The 22,330-nt window shown below is 45.9% G+C and overlaps 1 protein-coding gene and 1 non-coding gene across 3 annotated transcripts in view; one reads left to right on the top strand and one right to left on the bottom strand.

The window, feature by feature from the left end:
• The window catches only part of ZKSCAN1 (zinc finger with KRAB and SCAN domains 1), a 38,618-nt gene extending 35,227 nt beyond the window's left edge, over positions 1 to 3,391 (bottom strand). The window contains exon 1 of one of the 2 annotated variants that reach the window (XM_030846110.2): positions 3,260 to 3,391. The gene's annotated coding sequence lies outside the window, so the exon portion shown is untranslated. Of the gene's footprint in view, positions 1 to 3,252 lie in introns of both variants that reach the window. The other variant, XM_030846111.2, reaches the window with a different exon arrangement.
• An 18,596-nt stretch (positions 3,392 to 21,987) lies between these two features.
• Positions 21,988 to 22,094, top strand: LOC115846887 (U6 spliceosomal RNA). The gene has a single exon (XR_004037100.1). It is a non-coding gene; the product is annotated as a U6 spliceosomal RNA (small nuclear RNA).
• Positions 22,095 to 22,330: the final 236 nt, after the last annotated feature.

Here is a 22,330-nt window from a genome sequence, read left to right as displayed (position 1 = left end):
GGCAGAGCGAGGATTTGAGATTAGGTCTGTGGGACCCCTCAGCTCAAGCTCCAACCATCATACCAAACTCATTCTGTCCCAACGTGTGGGGTAAGGAAGGGCTTCTGTGGACACACGGATTCTTTTGAAGAGGAAGGCCTATGAAGGATGACCACTCAGGAATGGGCCTCACCTGCCATCCAGTTTTCACTGGAGAGCTGCGTGACTAAGGAGACACAGCAGGAGACGCAAGTGGGAATCATCTAAACTCTAACCAGGTGGGACCTTCAAAAGAGACAACTGAGCAGAGCTAGTGTGGCATCTAGTCTGGTGTCAGAAATCTCATTTATGAAAATTCTGTTCCATCTTAGGCATTTAAGGAGACTAAAGGAAAGGAATCTTAATTTGTGCCCACATCTTAGCCAGTTTTGAAGAGTAGGATGCTCCTTGGGTCAGTGGGACTCAACAGGAAGGGATTCTGAGGAGGAAGTGAGACCTAAAGGGACAGAGATGAGGGCACGGCCACAGTCCCTCTTCCCCCAATTTTGACAGGTACCCTCCCCCCCCAACATTTCTCTGCTCCTACTTTGGGCAGGAGAAAAGTCACAACAGCGGCGGAAGGGCTGGGTTTTATTTTAGGTTTCAGAGGATCTGCGCACACAATCTTTTCTCCTCTCTCTAAACTCTATGCCCTAATGGTCTCCACCAAGCATTTGCTATTCAAGTTCTTTCTTGGTAAACTAATTTTTCATGCCGTCTTCTTCGACTAGACTATTGTTAAGAGTATGCGTCTTTGTACCTCTTAGACCTACACTTAGTATGACCTCTTTGCAAGCACTAGTTTTTAAAAAATACTTGACTGAATGTTACTATTTTTGGCGCATTCACATAGCATTCAAAGTTGCCCTCAAATTACAGGCGTGGAAGAGTTTCACTAAGCTGCATCACCACTTACCAGCTGATTTTAGGTTTAGTTACTCTAAGTACAGATGTTTCTTCTCTGGGTTAAAAAACAGTATTTGTGGGGCTTCCCTGGTGGCGCAGTGGTTGAGAGTCCGCCTGCCAATGCAGGGGACACGGGTTCGTGCCCCGGTCTGGGAAGATCCCACATGCCGCGGAGCGGCTGGGCCCATGAGCCATGGCCGCTGAGCCTGCGTGTCCGGAGCCTGTGCTCTGCAATGGGAGAGGCCACCACAGTGAGAGGCCCACATATCGCAAAAAAAAAAAAAAAACAAAACAGTATTTGTCTCACAGAGCTGCTGTGAGGATTACAGGAGTTAACATATATGAAGCACTTCAAACAGTCTCTGGCATTTAGTAGGCACTAGAGAAGTGTTTTAAATTTTTCCAATAAACTTAAGAGATGTAACTATACTTTCCAATTTTCAGCCTGCTGAAAAGATTAAGCAACAGGAGAAATCCTGTAATAGTGAAAGTAGCACAGGGTGGAACACCTGAATTCTAGTCTCCCATGAATAAGAGTGAGTCCCTCCCTGGGTGAGTTATTTAACCTCTCTGACATCCAGTATCCTTATCTGTCAAATTGGGGCGGGGTGGGGGAGGGAACAGAGGAGCAGAAAACTACCTCTGGGGTCCCTTTGAGCTGAAAACCATTCTGACACACTATCCGATTTAGATAAGATTACCCCCAGTACCTGGTTCTCCCCGAAGGTAAATACGAAAGATTTTCTTACAAAAAAGGCTTGGAGTTACAAGCTCAGTTTATTTCAAAGGCTATTTTCTAAACAGGCCAGTATCTTTTCCAGGGCATAGTCTTCAAAGTTTAAACTGCCTCCCACCCATTTCTGAACAGAGCTCTAAGACGTTTTAAAACATGAAAAAGCTACCTTTAAAAGACAACTAGCTACCCAAAGAATACTGATACTCAGAATGAAAAGGTAACATTTAACATAACACTCATCTGTATTTAGATACAATATAAAGTTAGGAAAAATTTAAATGCTTAGATCAAGTAGGGAATCAGCAAAAGACTATGATATTAAGTAGCTAGCTTCCCTGTTTGTATTTTAAGATTGGTGAAGACTGCCTGAAATAATGAACAAGCATCGTGCATAGTAATTCAGAGACAATACAAACTTGGAGAAACATTCTGGGGCAAATGATCATTATGGTTCCCTAAGTAATAAAGCTATTTCTCCACACGTGGCTGGCAAATACAGTAACAGGGCTTTGTTGGCTGGTTACAATGAATCCTCCACAATTCAATTCGACAACTATTTACTGACCACCTCCAATCCGCCTAGCAATAGTCTGTACAATAAATGCTGTCTTTGGTCCCAGGCCATGTAACAGCTGCTCTCTATGATGAAAGTATCTTATTGAGTACTGGAGGCACTGCAAGAAACGGAGGGCAGGGGGTCAGTGTCAGGCTGAACTGTAGCTGAATTTTTCAATTACATTGACCAAATTATCTCAAAGTTGGAAGGGCCTTTGGAGAAAACCTAGTTAATTTGATTGATGACAAAACTGAGTTGGCGGAAGTGTCTTATCTTATCCAAGGTCACTCAGTTAATCAGTCTCCTGACGGCCGCGCGCAATTTCCACAAATTCCTTTCACTCTTCACCCCTTCCACGTCAGGCAGAATAACTACTACCCAGAAGTGGAAAATCCACCTCATCTACCGGACAGCTCGTTTTCAAAAGCCTTCGAAATAGTCCATAAAGCTGAAAGAGAGTGGGATGTACATATAACCTCTACCAGACCCGAATCATTTCTTTACCCACTCTGACTAGGTTTCAAAAGCTCTTTAATCACCGCTCGGGGGTGGGGGTGGGGTGCGGAGAAGCAGGTGATCTGGAAACACATATGCGGCACCTTGAAACGTGTCCATTTCTCTCAGCCTTCCGCATTTTTCACCTCGAGGTCCTGCAAGGACCCCGAAAAAAAAAATCTCTCACTGGAATCAAAGCAAATGGCGACGAAAGCAGAGCAGAACATTCAGACAGGGGTCGGTTCGCTCGCGACCCGGTTCTCAGAAACGTCAAGCGACGATGACGACACTGCAGGAGAGGGGCCCGGAAGGGGCCCGCAGACGGCCTCCCAGGACCCCCGGCCAAGGACCGTCGACCCCTCCCCGCCTGGGCCCGCGGTGGGGAGGGGGCGGCCTGGCCTGGGGCGGGGACGCTGGCACGGACTCGCTTCACGCTGCGCCCCGGCCGCCCGGAGGGGACCCCGGGGCCTCAGTTGCAGAGCCCACCCCCACGCACACACCCCTGCGGCCCCGCCCGCCCCCCCCCAGAGGCCGGCCCCACCTCTCACCGTGAGCCCCGGGAGCGGCCTAGGGGCGCTGGGCGAGCAAGGGGAGCTGACTCTGGGGCTCAGGCCGGCCGAAGGGCGCCGCGCACAGATCTAGGCCCTCTTGACGCCTCGACACAGACACAATGAGTCACAAAGGCCGGAAGTGTGTCAGCACCTCGTCTTCCGGGACTGCGCCGCGCTTCCGTGTCCTCTCTAGGAGCGCGGGAGGTTTTGGAATCTCGGTTCCCGAACGCTGGACCAGTCCCGTGCCCTGCCGTGGTCCCATCTCCCGCTTTGGGGTCTCCGCCCTCAGCCTGTGCGCCCCGTGTGAAGGCTGGGAACGAAGGAGAAGGGATTCAGGCCTTTCGAGATACAAACAGACTGTCCAGTTCTGACACCAGTCCATCTGATAATTCGATTTCTCCTTTTTCATCTCTGGCAGTCCTTGTAGTAATTATAGTTATTACCAAGCAATAATAATACTTAATAATTGTATGTCTGTGGCAGAGGAGCTGAAAGAAGGGTGTACACAGAGGAAGGTCAAAGTGAAGCCAGCGGTGGCTGGTTTCACAAAACTGCCGTGGTAGTTTCTCTCGGGCCCTGAAGATGTCTGACAATTGAGTGGGTGGTATTTTTAAATACTTGGCGTGTGGATGAAGGACGTCTTTCTACAACCAAGCTAGTTACAGGTTCTATGTTCTGCTCATGTGAGATATGCTATTATAGCGATTTGAAAGAAGTTTTCAGAATAATAACAGACACTTATGCCTTCAAGGTGCTTTCACAACCTACAACAATTATGGCCTTCACCTGGCAAGATAAAGCAGAAATAATACTCTGCCTGCTGAACAAGGGTGACCACAGGCTTTAATGATTGTGACTTTGCTGTATATTCCAAGGCAAGTTTGGGGGAGAGACTGAACTTAATAGCTTGGTTGCATGACTCCTATTGCTTGGAAGAGATTACTTTTTAAAAAATATTTGAAAACTAAAAGGCAATTACAGTATCATTAAATGAAAATTGCAAAATGGAGAAAAATAATCAGCTGTAATCCCTCCATCGTAACCCAACTATGATGGTTTTAATGTATCCCTTTCCTATCTGTTTTCATATGTATATGTTTTTATTATTTTAAACATGGTTCAAAACTATGATTGTATTGGATATGTGGCTGGTGTACTTGAAGCACTTGCCACATTCATATTGTGTGGCCACTTTTTGGACCACAGCTGATGGGAACAGTTTTGGGCACTTGATGGAAGCACAGCTTATATGCTGAGGTGGTCTGGTCTGAGAGCTCTGATGAATGGGACAGTAGGGAACTAAAGCAACTAGATCTCCTTTCTTGGGGAGTTCAAATGTGAGACACACAGAAAACTGGGGCCAAGCAGAAATCAGTCAGCAGAAGGCATTAGGTGACAGAAGCCACAAAGCCGTGAGTGTCATGGGTAAGCAGTGGTTTCAGTAGAGAAAACTCAACTGAGCTATAGAAACAAAGACCAAGAGGGTCTGATGCACCACATGGCAGGGCTCACAGAAGGGAGCCCAGCCACCTAGTGCTGAGAACCCACAGCATAAGGAGGTGACAGCCTGAATAACTCTCAGGTCCCAAAGTTTTATTCTCTGCACCACTTGACTTTGCTGCAGATGCTCTTGTATCCTGTCTCCCTACTTCCCCGTGTGTCCTTAGAATAAATCCCTTGCCAACAAAAGAGTCTCAGTTTGTTCCTTGCCACAAAGAAAAGCCCAATGTGGTTGATGTGAAATAATGCATGCTACTTAGAAAAGCTTAATATCATATCATTAACATTGAAAATTTTGCTACACAGAATGGATAAGTATCATTTTAATAGCTGTATAGTATTCCGTCAAGCAGCTGTACCATTAATTATTTAATAATTCCTGTATTTCTAGACATGCTGAATACTTCAAAAGTTTCGCTACGTTAAGAAATATTTAAATGAAGATCTCTGTGCAGATGTCTTTTGGATTATTTAAATAAGACAGATTCTGACAAGCAAGTTTACTGAGTTAAAAAAAAGTGTATATATATACATATATATGTATATATATATTACCCTTATTTACAATTGCCAAGATATGGAAGCAACCTAAGAGTCCATCAACAGATGAATGGATTACGAAGATGTGGTGTGTGTATACAATGGAATATTACTCAGGCATAAAAAAGAATGAAATTTTTCCATTTGCAACAACGTGGATGGACTTGGAGGGTATTATGCTAAGTGAAATAGGTCAGACAGAGAAAGACAAATACCGTATGATAGCACTTATATATGGAATAATAAAAATTTTTTTAAAAAGTGACATAGCACTGGTCTTTGAGAAGTTTAAAGTCTGGTGGGGATATTAGATCAATGCATGGGTCACCAAAATACAAAGTGAAATGATGCATATATCCAGAGCCATATAAATACACTTCTTTGTCCTGACTGCAGGTTTCCCAGGGCAGAATTAAGGGATCTGTGGGGCCCCTCTTCCAAGGGTTACTCTCTGGTAGTAGAAAAAGGGGTTGTCTCTTGCATAGCACAGGGAACTCTACTCTGTACTCTGTAATGACCTATATGGGAATAGAATCTAAAAAAGAGTGGATATATGTATATGTATAACAGAATCACTTTGCTGTACACCTGAAACTAACACAACATTGTAAATCAACTATACTCCAATAAAAATTAATTTAAAAAAAAAGAAAAAGGGGTTGTCTCAAGCCTGCTCCAAGGTCAGCTGTGACAAGGTCAGCTGTGACAAGGTCAGCTTCTCCTCCTGCTGCCCCTAAGTGCCACTGCCTGCTGTTGTCTACTCTGACTCCCCTGGCTTGGAAAGGCCTCTTCTTCAGTTCCTGGACTTATGAAAGGTCCATAACACAAGATTGTTGTGCACCTGTGCCAGCGAGGCTGTGAGCAGGGCAGGGCGGGGTGGAAGGGGCCGGGCCAGGGAAGGAGCAGTCCCCACGTGAGGACCTTTCTCAGGTCAGCCACCTCTGTGCTGACTGAGGGCCTGGCCCTCACGCCTCCCCCCTCTGTCCCACTGTGTGTGGCCTCTGGCCTTCCCGCCTGTCCCCTCTTGCTTCCTGTGGCTCCACAGAGAGACCACCACCGGTAGCCAGCCTGCTATCTGGCCCTCGTCAGCGCATCTGGGTGCAGTGGCTCTGTCCCTGAGCTGGGCTTTCCCCCAGCATGGTCGCCCCCCTCACCTGCTCCATTACCTCTGATATGCTGTGCAAACATATTTCTGGATAAAATGCTGGGACGAAAAAAGATTGTTGTGCACAATAGATTTAATCCTCAGTTTCTGAATCAATGAGGAAGATGATAACATGCAGATTGGAATCAAACTCAAGGTGAATATTCAACATTTGCAACCCCTGCAGCCATCAGGAATTTATACCTGCCCAGGTCGCTCATGCTTAGCCCTCCCCCTGAACCCAAGCTCTCTGCTTTACCCAAATCTTCCCTCTCATCTTCTTCCTTCTAGGATTTTAACAATCTCTTGGAGCTTTTATTCTATTGAACATCGATGTCTCTTTATGTACGTCCATCCACCCCACCCCCAAGTGCCCACAGGGGCCAGGCAGCCAGTGGCTGGGATAAATTTAATTGTTACCTGAGCTTGAAGTGGGACTGTGGGTGGCTGTCCATCTGTTGAGCACAGACCCTGGCCGAGGGAGACACTCACCCTTCAGGCTATTGTTGCCAAACCAGGTGTGGACTCAGAATTTCCAGAAAGGCTAATTCTTCCAAGGAGAAAAGAGAAATGGGATTTTTAGATGAAGTCTCTCAATTTTTACTTGGTACTCAGCAAACAAACGAGGGGCACACTGGCACTGGGCATGCACACAATACACCCCCTCTGAGTTGGGCGCAGAGAGATTTGCAGGTGGCCGTGTGTGCTACCTCTCGTCTAAAGAGCCCCAGGGCGAGGAACCTTCCCTTTCTTATACAATTCCCTTCCAGGCGTTTTCCTAAACAGCGAGCCATCCGCATGTGAAGTGAATGCTGATCCTCCACCAACAATATGGAAGCACTATTGCAATTCCTTCCCTTTAAAAAAATAGTCTTTTGGGGCTTCCCTGGTGGCGCAGTGGTTGAGAGTGCACCTGCCGATGCAGGGGGCACGGGTTCGTGCCCCGGTCCGGGAGGATCCCACGTATCCCTTAGTCTTTTTCTTTGCACTGCACGAGGAAATTGTACATCCTGGAGGTGGGTGGGCCCTCTGGGAGAAGGATGAGGGATGTAGCTGATTGTTTTGTTTTTTTTTTAACATCTTTATTGGAGTGTAATTGCTTTACAATGGTGTGTTAGTTTCTGCTGTATAACAAAGTGAATCAGCTATACTATACATATATCCCCATGTCCCCTCCCTCTTGTGTCTCCCTCCCACCCTCCCTATCCCATCCCTCTAGGTGGTCACAAAGCACCCGCTGATCTCCCTGTGCTATTTGGCTGCACTGGGTCTTCGTTGCTGCGCGCGAGCTTCCTCTAGTTGCGGCGAGCGGGGGCTACTCTTAATTGCGGTGCGCGGGCTTCTCATTGTGGTGGCTTCTCTTATTGTGGAGCACAGGCTCTAGGTGCACGGGCTTCAGTATTTGTGGCATGTGGGCTCAGTAGTTGTGGCTCGCGGGCCCTAGAGCGCAGGCTCAGTGGTTGTGGCGCACGGGCTTCGTTGCTTCACGGCCTGTGGGATCTTCCCGGACCAGGGCTCGAACCCACGTCCCCTGTATTGGCAGGCGGATTCTTAACTACTGCACCACCAGGGAAGTCCTGCAAAGTCCTTCTCACCATGAAAGATAACATATTCACAGGTTTTGGGATTACAGCATAGATATTTTTTTTGGGAAGGGATCGTTCTGCCCACCAAAATTTCCTGGGGGAAGAATTCTTCAAACCCTCACTGCAGGCTGTCCGTCCAGCTCCCAAGTCCTGGGCACGTACGGACCTGCATCCCCAGGCCATTGCTTCACCATCAACTGTCAGCTTGCCATCACCACCATCAAAGATGTTGCTGCTGCCACTACCCCCAAAGCAAACGACACCAGAATCACCTGCTGGCAAAGGAGTCTGGAAAGTGTAATTTGCACGGTCCTAGCTTCTTCCATACAGAGTGGGAGCCAGAAGGGAGAGAATCAAGCTGGGAGCTGAGAGCAGACAGGAAGAGTCCACTGCACTCATTCTCACTGTTCATCAAGATTTAACTTCCATGTGGCAGCAGCAACAACAAAACACACTATACTTTCACTTAAGTTGTTGCAATGATTCCTCATACACATGAAATGCTTTTGTGCCTTTCCACAAATCCCCATCAGTCACTTATTCACCATTGGGTGTTAATGTCTTGTTCGGTTCCAATCTCACCTGTATAGTCTGTAACCTAAAATCTAAATTGTAAGTTAACCATTTCTGATGTAAAATTAGTAACACTTTTTTTTTTTTTTTAGTAACACTCTTTATATAAAATAATAGGAGAAACAGAAGAAAAAGGACAGATTAGTGGATACATAAAAATATATAAATACATATATAACTATATACTACAAATAAGGAAGAAAATATTCATAGTTGCTACAGGTCTTACTTCCGTAACTCACTGCACAGTTGTGTTTGGGGGCTTTTTACTAACCTCTCTAAGCCTTCAGTTCCTTCATATGTAAAATAATGATAATTAATAATTAATAATAATTAATATCATTATTGATAATGTTTGACAAGGGTGATAATGATACTAACCTCATAAAGTCTTTGTGAGCATTAAATGACATAATGTATAAATAATGTATTAAATGCATAGCAAAATGCTTGGTACACAGTTAATACTCAAGACCTGTTACCTATCATTATTATTGTTATTCTTATCATAATCTGAATCAGAAGAGGAAATAATGGAGCTTACATCCACACGGGGGAAAAGACGCAAGTAAATAATCAAGATAGTTTCATAGTGGTGCTGTGAAAAAAGCAAAACAATTTTGTGCATACTCACTAAAGGCATCTCTGATGATTTCTTAAGGACAGATTCTAAGAAATGAGATTGTTGGTCCCCCAAATAGTCAGAGGGTCTATATGAAATAGTGCTGGTAGCTCCAAGGTTCTAGACCTGTTGGCAGACAAACTCAGCTAATGAGATCAGGTGGCATCACTCTGAAAGAACTCAAAGGTAAGAGCTGAGAGTACCACTCAGTGTAATGGTTTACCATTACAAAGAGATGCTGTGCTTACAGACTGACAGGCTGCCCTGAACAATAAAAGTTTCTGTAGGGCACTCTGGAAACTGAAGGCTCCCAAGTTTGACTTCCAGGCTGTGAAAGCTGGTGGAGTTGATACTGAAGGGGTGCCTCCCTGAAGGCGTTGGTGACACCAGGCACTAGGGACCCTGGGGGTATTTCATTGTGAGTTCCTCAGCGTTCTCTCTGCAGGGGCTTGTTGAGCCCTGGGTTTATAGTGAGAATCTGTGTTTGATTCAGTCTTGTACCAGGAACATTAAGAAGTTAGAGTCACTATAAACCAAATTTAGCTAGACATCTTTGGGGTCACTGACATAGTGTGATTTCAGACCACAAACCTTGCAGAGGGTGGTCTTGTGGTTGGGAAGTTTCCAAGGCCCGAAGAGCCACATTCCTATCATCCTCTTCCTTGGTGTGGATCTTATTCTTACTCACCCCTCAGAGTGTTGTCCTTTGAGGTTCCTAGCTTTAGGCAGAGGCCTCAGGTCCCCAGCTTTGTCTCCCATCGTGTCACGTGTGGCCTGTCAAAACCCACGCTCTGGACACCAGAGGTGAGCAGACACTTCAGGGAAAAGTCTCTCACGGGTGTGCTTATCTCTCTGGACTGTCCTTTCTGGCCTCCAGGGAATTCCCTTACTTTCCAGCCGGCTCTTTCACATACAGTATTAATAAAAGATGCCTTTTTCATGGAACCCATCATTTTTCGGTATGCTCTATGGGGAGAGTTTCTCTAATCATCTTAGCTGCTCTATGGCCAGAAGTAGAAGTCCAGGAGGATATTATATGTAAGACTTGTAAGTCTGAAAAATTATAGGTGGCATGGCTGGAGTAAAATAGGCTTAATCATTAAATCTTGGAACACTAGAATGAAGACGCTCGTGCAAAGTACAAAGGACACGTACCTGGAGATATTGCTTTGTAGAGAAGATAGTGATTTTGTGGATCTTATTCCTGGGGGACAGGCTGGAAAAACGTGGCCCTCCATGACTGTTTGCTATATAAATGGAAGGCAGGTAAGGGCAGAGTTGGATGGAATTTTTAGTTGGTTGAATAACCAGACCCAAGTTCTATTAACAAATTCATATCAACTTTAAATGGAGTCTCCAGAGACTGCTACCACTGGGCTCCGTACTGCTATTCCCATTCAACAGGATCCTCTTATATGTGCTTTATATGACCTGTTTCCTCTTTTATCAGTGTCATACTCAAGAATGTTGGTGTCATAAAGTTGGATTAGCGCATGATCCTAAGCTAACGGTGTTAACTAATGTGTTGAAGGTAGAAAAGCAATTTCTGTCCCTCCTCCCCCGACCCCAATCCACAGACAGGGAATGGATGAGTTAAAATATAACAGGGCCAAGTGTTCTGCTTGTAGGGGGAAAAGTCTACAAAACATCCCTGTGGCTACCATCCAAGATGGAACATCAGTCTGGAAAAAACAAGTATAGAAGGCCCAGAAGTGAAAGATGTGGCTTTTTGACAGTAATGTTAGTGAACAAGGCCTGGGTTTCTTTACGGACTGTAAGCTCAAGGTGAGCCAAGGGTGAGTCAATCAAAATTAAATAAATCTTAGGCTCCGTGAGCAGCAGCACAGAGTCCAATGAAGTGAGAGGCATGTCTTCCTCCACAAGTGGTCAGGCAACTAACTGGTTGCGGGGCTTCGTCTCTGGGCACTGGAACTAACCAGAGTGCACGGAGGGGAGAGGTAGCCACATGGGGAAGGAGCAAGGGAAGATCCCTGCTCAGTAAGAAGAGCAGGGTCTGCTTAGGCTGAAGAGGGGGCTTAGCTGGGAGCCTGTGTTAGTCTGCAGTGGCCGCCATAACAATATATTGTCTTAACATCTGGAGGCTTGGTTCCTTCTGAGGCCTCCCTCCTTGGTTTGCAGATGGCCTTCTCCCTGTGTCCTCACTGGTCTTCCCTCTGTGTGTTTGTGTCCTAATCTCCTCTTCTTTTAAGGACACCAGTCCTACTGGATTAGGGCCCGCCCCAGGGACCTCATTTAAATTTTTTTTTAAAAGTTACCATCTTAATCATTATTTTAAAATAAATTTATTTATTTATTTAATTTTGGCTGCATTGGGTCTTCGTTGCGGTGCACGGGCTTCTCACTGCAGTGGCTTCTCCTGTTGAGGAGCACGGGGCTCTAGGTGGACAGGCTTCAGTAGTTGTGGCTCGCAAGCTCTAAAGCACAGGCTCAGTAGTTGTGGCGCATGGGCTTAGTTGCTCCGCGGCATGTGGGATCTTCCCGGACCAGGGCTCGAACCCATGTCCCCTGCATTGGCAGGTGGATTCTTTTTTTATTTTTAAAATTTTTTTGAATTTATTTATTTTTAATTAATTTATTTTTTTTTGGCTGTGTTGGGTCTTCATTGCTGCGTGCGGGCTTTCTCTAGTTGTGGCGAGCGGGGGCTACTCTTCATTGCGGTGTGCGGGCTTCTCATTGCCGTGGCTTCTCTTGTTGCGGACCATGGTCTCTAGGCATGCGGGCTTCAGTAGTTGTGGCTCATGGGCTCAGTAGTTGTAGCTTGCGGGCTCTAGAGCGCAGGCTCAGTAGTTGTGGTGCACGGGCTTAGTTGCTCCGCGGCATGTGGGATCTTCCCAGACCAGGGCTCGTGTCCCCTGCAGTGGCAGGCGGATTCTTAACCACTGCGCCACCAGGGAAGCCCTGGCAGGCAGATTCTTAACCACTGCACCACCAGGGAAGTCCACCTCATTTAAATTTAATTACCTCTTCAAAGACCCTGTCTCCAAATCCAGTCACCTTCTGAGGTACTGGGGGTTAGGACTTCAACACATGCACTTTTGGTGTGGGGACGATGATACATAATTCAGCCCATAACAATGACTGACTCTTGTTTCCACATGCAGAAAAGGAAGTAGATTTCTCTTTTGCGATTCCAGCAGACAAAGCAAAGACCACTGTGTAGGAATTATTAGGAAGGCCAATTCTGGCTCAATAGGAAAATCTTTGTAAGAAAGAAGAAAGAGCTTTGCCTTAGGAAGGGATGGTTTCAAAGATGGTCAAAAAGAGGGTGGATAGTCTCTTGTTGGGAAGGCTGTATCTGAGAAAAGGCAGACTGGATGAATCCTCAAGATGCATCTATCAGCCTGAGGTTCTTTGTTGCTGAGTGTACACAACTGCAAAAATATCTCTTGTGTTCCCCTTTAATGACAAAATACCAGACCTGGAGAGTCATCGTTTTGGATTGGGGTACCATTTCTTCTGTACTTAATTTTTTTTAATTGAGGTATAATTGACGTATAACCTTATATTAGTTCCAGGTATACAGCATAATGATTCAATGTTTGTATATATTGCAAAACAATCACCACAATGTCAGGTTAACATCCGTCACCACACATAGTTACAAAATTGTTTTATCTTGTGATGAGAACTTTTCAGACCTACTCTCTTAGCAACTTTCAAATATGCAATATGGTATTATTAAATATAGTTGCCATGCTGTACATTGCATCCCCAGGACTTATTTTATAACTGGAAGTTTGTACCTTTTTTTTTTTTTTTTGGCGTTACGCGGGCCTCTCACTGTTGTGGCCTCTCCCGTTGTGGAGCACAGGCTCCGGATGCGCAGGCTCAGCGGCCATGGCTCACGGGCCCAGCCGCTCCGCGGCATGCAGGATCCTCCCGGACCAGGGCACGAACCCGTGTCCCCTGCATCGGCAGGCGGACTCTCAACCACTGCACCACCAGGGAAGCCCGAATTTGTACCTTTTGACTCTTTTCACCACTAACCCTGACCCTCCAGCCTCTGGCAGCCACCAATCTGTTCTCTGTATCTACGAGCTTGGCTTTTTTTTTTAGATTCCACATATAAGTGAGATTGTATGGTTTTTGTCTTTCTCTGTCTGACTTATTTCACTTAGCGTAATGCCCTCCGGGTCCACCCATGTTACTGCAAATGGCAAGATTTCATTCTCTTTTATGATTGAATAATATTGAAGTACACACACACACACACACACACACACTTCTTTTTAAAATAAATTTATTTATTATTTTATTATTATTATTTTTAAATCAACAAGTATTTATAGCCTCTTACAATTTCTATGTGGGTTAACTGGACCCAACAGTGCAATTCTATACCATGTGTCAGGGCTGCAGTCTTCTGAAGACTCAACCCGGCTGGAATAGCCACGATGGCTGGCTCTTGGGGCGGGCAGTTGGTGCTGCTTGTCGTCTGGGAACTCAGCTGGGGCTGTTGATTGAAGGCCTTGATTGTTCTCAACACAGCTTCTCCATGTGGCTTGGCTTCCAAGAAGGAATACTCTAAGGGTGCTTCTACATGATAGAAGTCACCTTTCTTCTCTTGCAGTACTAGCAAGCAATTCAAAGTTCAAACCTCAGAGGATAAGGGCTGGAAAAGTAATTTCCTCTCCTATCTGCTTGAAGTCAATCTCCTGGTGGTCTCATTTCCTATATGAACCACCACTTGTAATCTTGGTGACTGAAATAGTAACCTACCACTTTCAGGGGACACACTCAGAGACCTCACCTAGACAAGCAATTCAGAGTTGAGCTGACAATGCCAATAGTCATTCTAGGGATATGCACTTATATATATAGATTGCAAAGGGGTGGGGTAGGGTGGTGGTACGTTTCATTGGAGCCTCATGACAATCACTATCTTACTGTTGTAAGAGAACACTGCAAATGGGCTACATACTTACACACTACTAAGAACGAAATAGACATGGGAAAATAAGAAAAAACAAATCAACCAATCTAGTATATGTCCATGTCAACTACAATAAATACTTCATTAATATTTTATGTCTTTTTAAAAATTTTATTTTATTTTTTTACAGCAGGCTCTTATTCGTTATCTATTTTATCCATATTAGTGTATACATGTCAATCCCAATCTCCCAATTCATCACAACACCACCACCACCACCACCCCCCGCCGCTTTCCCCCCTTGGTGTCCATACGTTTGTTCTCTACATCTGTGTCTCTATTTCTGCCCTGCAAACCGGTTCATCTGTACCATTTTTCTATTTATTTATTTATTTAGACCGCATTGGATCTTCATTGCTGCGCACAGGCTTTCTTTAGTTGCAGTGAGCGAGGGCTACTCTTCATTGCGGTGTGCGGGCTTCTCATTGCGGCGGCTTCTCTTGTTGCGGAGCATGGGCTCTATGTGCGTGGCTTCAGTAGTTGTGGCACGTGGGCTCAGTAGTTGTGGCTCACGGGCTTAGTTGCTCCGTGGCATGGGAGATCTTCCTGGACCAGGGCTCTATCCCGTGTCCCCTGCATTGGCAGGCGGATTCCTAAACACTGTGCCACCAGGGAAGTCCGATACCACATTTTCTTTATCCACTTACCCATTGATGGACACTTAGGTTGTTTCTATATCTTGGCTATTGTAAATAATGCTGCAATAGACATGGGGTGCATATATTTTTGAGTTAGTCTTAAGTTTTAAATGCAGAAATGAGAAGGAACAGTGGCTGGACTGCAGTGAGGTGACCCAGAAGGAGGAGGAAGTGAAGTCCTGCTTGGTTCTGCCCAGCTGGGACCACTGGTGGTCCTTTCATAGGTGAGCTGCCCCCTTGTTTGCAGGCCCATTCATATCAGGGGAAGATGTGAGGAGACCCAGCTGACCCTTAGGTCTCAGCACAAGGTCACTCTGGTTGCTCTTGGGCACCAGTTCTATGACCTGAATTTCTGTTTTGTTCCAAAGACCAGGTCTCCTTGAATCTGAGTTCCCATGTCTGGAATCCTGACTTGTCCCTGTGCCTGAAGTCCTGGTTTAGGATTTATCTAGAACTCTGGTGCATTTAGGGCTGGCACAGGGCTTTGCATGCCCCTCTATGAAATTCTAGGACTCAACTTTAGGACATGTTCCTAGGACTTCTCTGATCGTCAGAGTTTCAATCACAGGCAAGCTGGGAGTCACCTCTCACGATGCCTCCCCCAAATTGCCTTCGGTATAATGCCAAACCTATAGGTGATAGAACACAGGGCGTGTCTGAGTCGGGATAGAACCCAGAGAGCAGCTGAACTAACCCAGAGCTTCCTCTAAACATCTGTGTAGTTTATAAAGGAAAAGGACTGTCACTGCTGCAAGGAGCCGGCAGGGTAGAAGCAAGGTGTGGATGTGCAAACACACCCAGGCAGCACGGGGTGGCTGGCCATGGGGTGAACTGTCATTCATGGCCACCTGACCCTTAAAGTTGCTGGTTTCAGGAGTCACATTTTAACAATCGATGACAGGCTCTGAATGTTGAGAGAGAAGAAAGAGACAGGAGGGGGCTATTTAGAATTTTTGGAGGAAAGGAAGTGAGATCTTCACATTAGGAAGGATGCTTGAAAGCGTATAAGGAGCAATTTATCAGGAAGGTAGTGAAGATCTTAACGTAGGTCGGTTAAAAGAAAAATGGCGGCCGAGCTCAGGTGCATTGAAGGCAAAGACAAAAAAACAACAACAACAACTCACAAACAACCAGTGTTAGAGGGACTCCCCTGGTGGTCCAGTGGTTAAGACTGCACACTCCCGACGCAGAGGGCCTGGGTTCGATCCCTGATCAGGGAACTAGATCCCACAGGCCGCAACTAAGACCCGGCACAGCCAAATAAATAAATAAATACACAAATAAATAAATATTAAAAAAATATATAACAACCCAGTATTGGTAGTTTAGGCAGGGGATGAATAGAGATCCAGCAGGGAGGAGAAGCTAACTCTTAAATGTGAGTCTGCATGAATGTTTGTCTATATGCACGTAGGCAAATGGACCTTGCAAGCTCTAAGACATGGTAGCACATTAGTTGTCACAGGAAAGTGGTCCCTGAAGGATGGATTGGTGAGAAAAGAGGGGAGACAGGATTTGACAGCGACGGGAAAGACCAGGAAGTGAGGCCGGCCAGGTGCTGAGTCAGGTGCTGGAGCTGGGCTAAGTGGGGACAGGAGCAGAGCTGAGAAGTTCCAGCTGACCTCACAGGTCAAAGCAATTTGGATGGAGCAGGGCAGCTGGACTTGAGGGACAGAGATGGAACTCAGGTAACAGCTTCAGGTAGACACGCACAGGTTCGAATGCATGGGGACAAGCCCAAGAGGAGACAGGGAGAAATGAACTTGGAGGAAAGCTTCAGTGGTCCTACAGCACGTTCCCCCGCCGCCATGATTCCGCTGGTGGTAGAAGAGTGTGTATGTTCTGTGTCGTCTCACCTGGCTGGTCCACATAAGGCTCTGTCTGGTGCCCAGGGAATGCCCCATTGGCGGTACCCATGGACAGACCCCGTGGTCCAGGCACAGCGCCCTGCAGCTCACACCGCCTTTGCTTTCTGCTAGGTCCCTGAGATGCAAGGCTCTCTCCCAGGAGCCACTGGAAGGACGTAACATATCGGAACAAGGTCTCCGCACACCTTACTTTACAGCCAAGTGGGAGGCAGGGGACGGAGTAGAAAAAGCTCATAACCGCCGTCACTGGGCCTCTGCCTCTTGTTGGGTGTGTGGTTTCATGCCAGTGACTTGACTCTCTAAGTGTCAGCTCCTCATTGGTAAAACAGGGATGACTTTGGCCGCAGCTACCCACCTCCTTGCTGTCTTGAGGGTCACGTGAAACGGTGGAAATGACAATGCTTTGTCAACCGTTCCTCGTGTGTGAAACATCACCATTCCTTGAGTGCTGAAAATGGCATTTCTCCCCACTTTGAAAGGTCCTAGATGATTTATTTGGTGTGGGTATGAATTAAAGGGGAAAATAATTAGCACTGTTTTGAGAATTTTTTCCAAATCCGCCAGATGCACTCTCAAAGAAGAGACGAGAGCGTCTCCAAAAGACTGTTGTCAGGGGCCTGCCTTCCCCAAGGCCCTGGAACACAGACGGGGCCTGACCTGCGAAGGTCCCCCGCCCGCTTCCCCGCTCAGCCAGAGAACAGCCAGACGGCACTGCCACCTCCCTCCCTGTGCAAACAGCTCTCACCCAGCCGAGTAAACAGGCCTCCTGGGTAGCAGCGCCTCTGTGCTGCTTCTGTGTGATGAACCCCAGGAAATGAGGAGCCTTGGGCTCTGGACTTGGGTTCTGTTTTCAATCCGGGCCCCCGGGCAACGGGGTCATCTGTCTTGGCTCTCCTTCTCTCTTTCTGTAAACAGGGCTGGGGGCCCCTGTGGTTTGAGTATAGCCAGGCCCCTGCTCTCACTCCTCCCTGTGTAAACACATTACAAAGAATCTTTGTAACTGTCCAGAGGAAGGGAGGTTGAATCAGGAAGCGGGTGGTGGTAGAGATGGGGGTGGCTGCAGGGAGGAGGGAGAGGGGAGGTGGCGAAGAGGTGATGCCCATCAATACTCCCTGTGCCGTGTGATGCAGAGAGGTCTGCTTTGCCCAGTGTCTGGCCATGGGAGGAGTGGGTCTGTCTCCTGCAGCAGAAACCAAGAGGGCTGTGAGAAAAGGGGGGCAACAGACCTGATATCCTTCATCCCTGACAACTTCCCTACTGTAGAATTTCAGGTGTGGTAAGAAAAAGAACTAAAACCTCCTCTTCCAGCAGTGCAGTGTAGAAGAAAGAATATCAGCTGGAGAGTCGAGAAAACAAACTCTATTCCTGCCTCCACCCTTAATGAGCTGTGTGCCTTTTGGATGGTGCCTTAACCTCTCTGAGTTTCCTTGTCCAGATAAATTAAAACTATACTCTCTGCCATTTGTTGAGCCCCTTTGATGTGATGGGGACTTTAGGGGGTATGTTATTTTATTAATCCACACAACTACCCAATGAGGTAGGGAATGATTATCCCCATTTTAGAGATAAAGAAATTGAGGCTTAGCAGGTAGACCTGATTTGCCCCCAAAATGCACATTAAGAATCAGAAGATTGGGACTGACATAAACACACTGCTATATATAAAATAGATAACTAATAAGGACCTACTGTAGAGCACAGGGAACCCTACTCAATACTCTGTAATGACCTACATGGGAAAAGAATCTAAAAAAGAGTGGATTTATGTGTATGTATAACTGATTCACTTTGCTGCACACCTGAAACTAACACAGCCTTGTAAATCAACTACACTCCAATAAAAATTAACTGAAAAATAAAAAGAAGTGGCAGAAGCAGCTCTTCTCTCTGCCAAACCCCCATTTTGCCCCCACAACTGAGGATTTCTTTCCTTGACAACTTGGAAGCTGAGCTAAGAAGGTCCTGGCCTACGGGAAACAATCTTTCTTGCCGGAGACAGAGGTTCTGACTCATAAGCTCAAGGCCTGGGAGTCAGGGCTCTGTCTCAGGGGCCCCACCCTCCCCAGACATCTCCTCTCACTGCATTCCTGTATCACCTTGGGTAAAATCCAGGGAAAGAGAACAATCAGCGACTTGTTCCACCCGGGGTAGAACTTGGCAGGAACTCTCGGAATCGCTGTCACCACCTTTTCCACTCCAAGGCAGTTCATAAATGTCTACATTTCCATGGTACGTCTTGGAGGCTGCACGAGGGAGAGAGAACCGGTAACCCTCATACCTACAGGTAAAAATCAGCGCTGGGAGCATTGCTAAGGGAAGGAGTAAGAGAGGTTCAGAGGCCTTTGACAATAAAGCCTCGACCACGATGTTCCAGGACTGGGATGGGCAAACTTCCACCACTGGGCCAACTGCAGCTTGATACATTTTTTGTAGAGCTAGCGACCTAAGAATTTTATGTTTTTATTTTTATTTTTTTAAATTTTATTGGAGTATAGTTGATTTGCAATGTTGTATTAGTTTCAGGTGTACAGCAAAGTGATTCAGTTATACATATGCATACAGTCATTCTTTTTCAGATTCTTTTCCCATATACGTTATTACAGAACATTGAGTAGGGTTCCCTGTGCTGTACAGTAGGTCCTTGTTGGTTATCTATTTTATATATAGAATTTTATGTTTTTAAATGCTTGGGAAAAAAATCAAAAGAATCATTGTTCATGACATGTGAAAATTATATTAAATTCAAATTTCAGCCCATAAATAAAGCGACTTTGGAAGGTAGCCACTCTTCTTCGTTTACACAGTTGCCTTTGCGCTAGGATGGCAGAGTTGAAGAGTTGTAACATCGACCACGTGGCCTGCAAAGCCTAAAATATTTGCTGTCTGGCCCTTTACAGAAGAAGTTTGCCATCTCCTGTCCTAGGAAAAACTATGTGCCTGGGACAGGGGTTTGGGGGGAGGGTCTCACCATTCAGGAGGTAGATATTTATTTAACCCCTTGTTTTTGGTACAGCACCCACACCTCAGCTGCACCTGGTGGCCTCGATCCAGCTGGGTCTAGTTGGTAGCCTGAGGGGTGCAGGCTCCCAGACCCACAGTGGATGAGTGGCCTTGTCCTTCACCCCCTGCCCTTCAAGGGTCAGGTCCTTTCCTCCCCGGGCATCTGGAGTACTGGCAGCCAGGCTTGGACTCCTCAGGAGGGAGACTAGAGGGTTTTCCCCCGGAGAAACTGACCAAGAGACGAGATCTAGATGCTGACAGTTGGGAGTTGAGGGAAGCTCGTGGTGGACAAGCCCTGCCCACAGCCAGGACCTTCCAGAGTCCCACGATGACATGTGAGTGGACGGCCAAGACATGTGAGCAAAGCCCCCATCTTTACATCTGGTGAGGTGGAGAATTTCAGGGCTGATCAAGGAAGAGATGGGACCATGATGTGTCAGGATCACAGAACAGGCCTACTGGGTCGGGACTGCATGAAAAGGACCTTACAGACAGCTGCAGGAGACCTTACAGGGGCAGCTGTGGCACCCAGAGCAGGAACAGGGCAAGGGAACTCCCAGGAGAGAGTGGAATCACAGAAGGGACTTTTGTGTCTCCGTGGCATCACTCAGCAGTGCGGTGGGGAGTTTCCAGGTCAGAGACCCCTGAAGGGCAAGAGCAGATTTGGGGTCTTTCATGGCCCCAGGGTTTGTCTTATCTAAGGTAAGCTGATGCTGGGTGCAGTTTTTCAAAGTGGGCAGGCTCAGGTGGCTAAAAATACCCTTCTTTGGGCTATATTTAAAGCAATCGGATGTGTGAGGATTTGAATTTAGCACTGGTGGGCTTGGAGCCTGCTGTGAAGAAGTAAAAAACACTGAGGTCATCTCTAGCCCATGAAATAACAGCAGCCACAACAAGATAAAGACCAGGAAACCATGGCAATGGAGGGAGCAGGAGAAAATCGTGAACAAGAACCTCTGCTGTTAACGTCCTCAGAGATATGAGAGGAAATTGCAGGGTGCTCTATAAAAGGAACACTCAGAAAACAAAAGGAGTATCTTTGAAATGGAAATTATTGGAGCAAAAACGGAAACTTCAACAGAAGAGAAGGTTAAGGAAATAGGACAGCAAATAGAACAAAAAAGACAAAGAAATTTTAGAAAATGACTGGAAAATGAAAATGAGAGAAGCAACCCAGGAGGTCCCACATCTGACTTTTAGGAATTTTGCAAGGAGAGAACAGAGAAAATGAAGTGGGGGAAATTGTAAGTAAAAGAATTTAAGATAATTCCTCAGAAATAGAGAACATGCACAGCCCACTGAATACTCAGCAAAATGAATGGGAAAGAAACAAACCATAGATGTGAAATTTTTGAGCCTAAAGATTTCCAGAAATCAAAACGAGTTCTCATATAAAGGACGAAGAATCAGAATGTTCCTGGGTGGCTCAATCGCAATATTAGAAGTTGGAGACAAAATTCCATGGGAAAATAATTTCCAAACTAAAATTTTATGCCCAAACTAAAAAAAAGAGGTTTTTTAAAGGAGAGCAAAAAGACATTTTCAGATATGCAAGGTCTCAAAATATGAACTCCAACAGGCACTCTATCTCAGGATGCTTCTAGAAGGGTATGCTTCACCAAAAGGAGGAATAATCAGGAGAGAAAGGGGATCCGGAAGCAGGAAATCCAACATATGGGGGGTGGGGATGGTCCCAAGGTGACACCAATGCGGGACTGAGAAGCAGCCGGGCATTTCTGGGGCAGGAAGCGAGAGCTCCAGAATTTTTCTATAGAGTAAAACACATGCCTGTATTCAGGTGATGAATTGAACAGTTCTCAAAACCGAAAGAAAACATTTTAGCCCCAGTGGAAAAGGACTCCTTTGCATTTCATAAACAAAGAAAAACTTCTTTTTGCTGTTGTTGTTTAGCAGTTTTCAAAAAAACCAATCAAGTCCTTCTGTTTTTCCATGTCGGTTGTCATTTGTGCATCTATATGATAATATGAAGAAGACAAAATTTGGGGTAAAGAATATTCCAGCATCTCTGGCTATCTCCAGAACACAAGACCATACTACCCTCTTGTCTTAAACACTTCAGTTTTCCTTTTGAATATTGCGCAGCCAAACTCTCCCTAATGCATAGAGCCCATGGGTTTTCCAGATGGCTTTTGGCCTGTTCTAAAGTGTGAGCACAGTAAGAGCCTATATCTGGAGGGTTTTAGTGAAAAGAGCCTGAGCTTTGAACCTGAACAGACTAGCCTCTGCCACTCTGCAGCTGATGCATTTTGGCAACTGTTCTGACTTTTAAAAATGATCCTGTGCTTGCTTCGGCAGCACATATACTTAAATTGGAACGATACAGAGAAGATTAGCATGGCCCCTGAGCAAGGATGACACGCAAATTCGTGAAGTGTTCCATAGTTTTTGTGTAACATGGAATAAAGTAAATGAATGATTATATTGATTTCTTTGAGAACTGAGATTTTCATCATGAGACAAAGAAAACATATATATAAGATCGATGCAGTTAAACAAAAACTCTATAGTCTTCAAGAAAAAAAAAAAGATCCTATCACGGCTACAAAGCATCTAGTACCATGGGTGGTTCCTAGAGACGCTTAATGCCTTGTGGCTGTGACATGTGTTAATGTTCTGTAGTTT

This window comes from Globicephala melas, chromosome 15, assembly GCF_963455315.2.
Source record: "Globicephala melas chromosome 15, mGloMel1.2, whole genome shotgun sequence".
NCBI lineage: Eukaryota > Metazoa > Chordata > Mammalia > Artiodactyla > Delphinidae > Globicephala > Globicephala melas.
The sequence above is the reverse complement of the archived record's forward strand: the minus strand, read 5'-3'. Positions and strand labels throughout refer to the sequence as shown.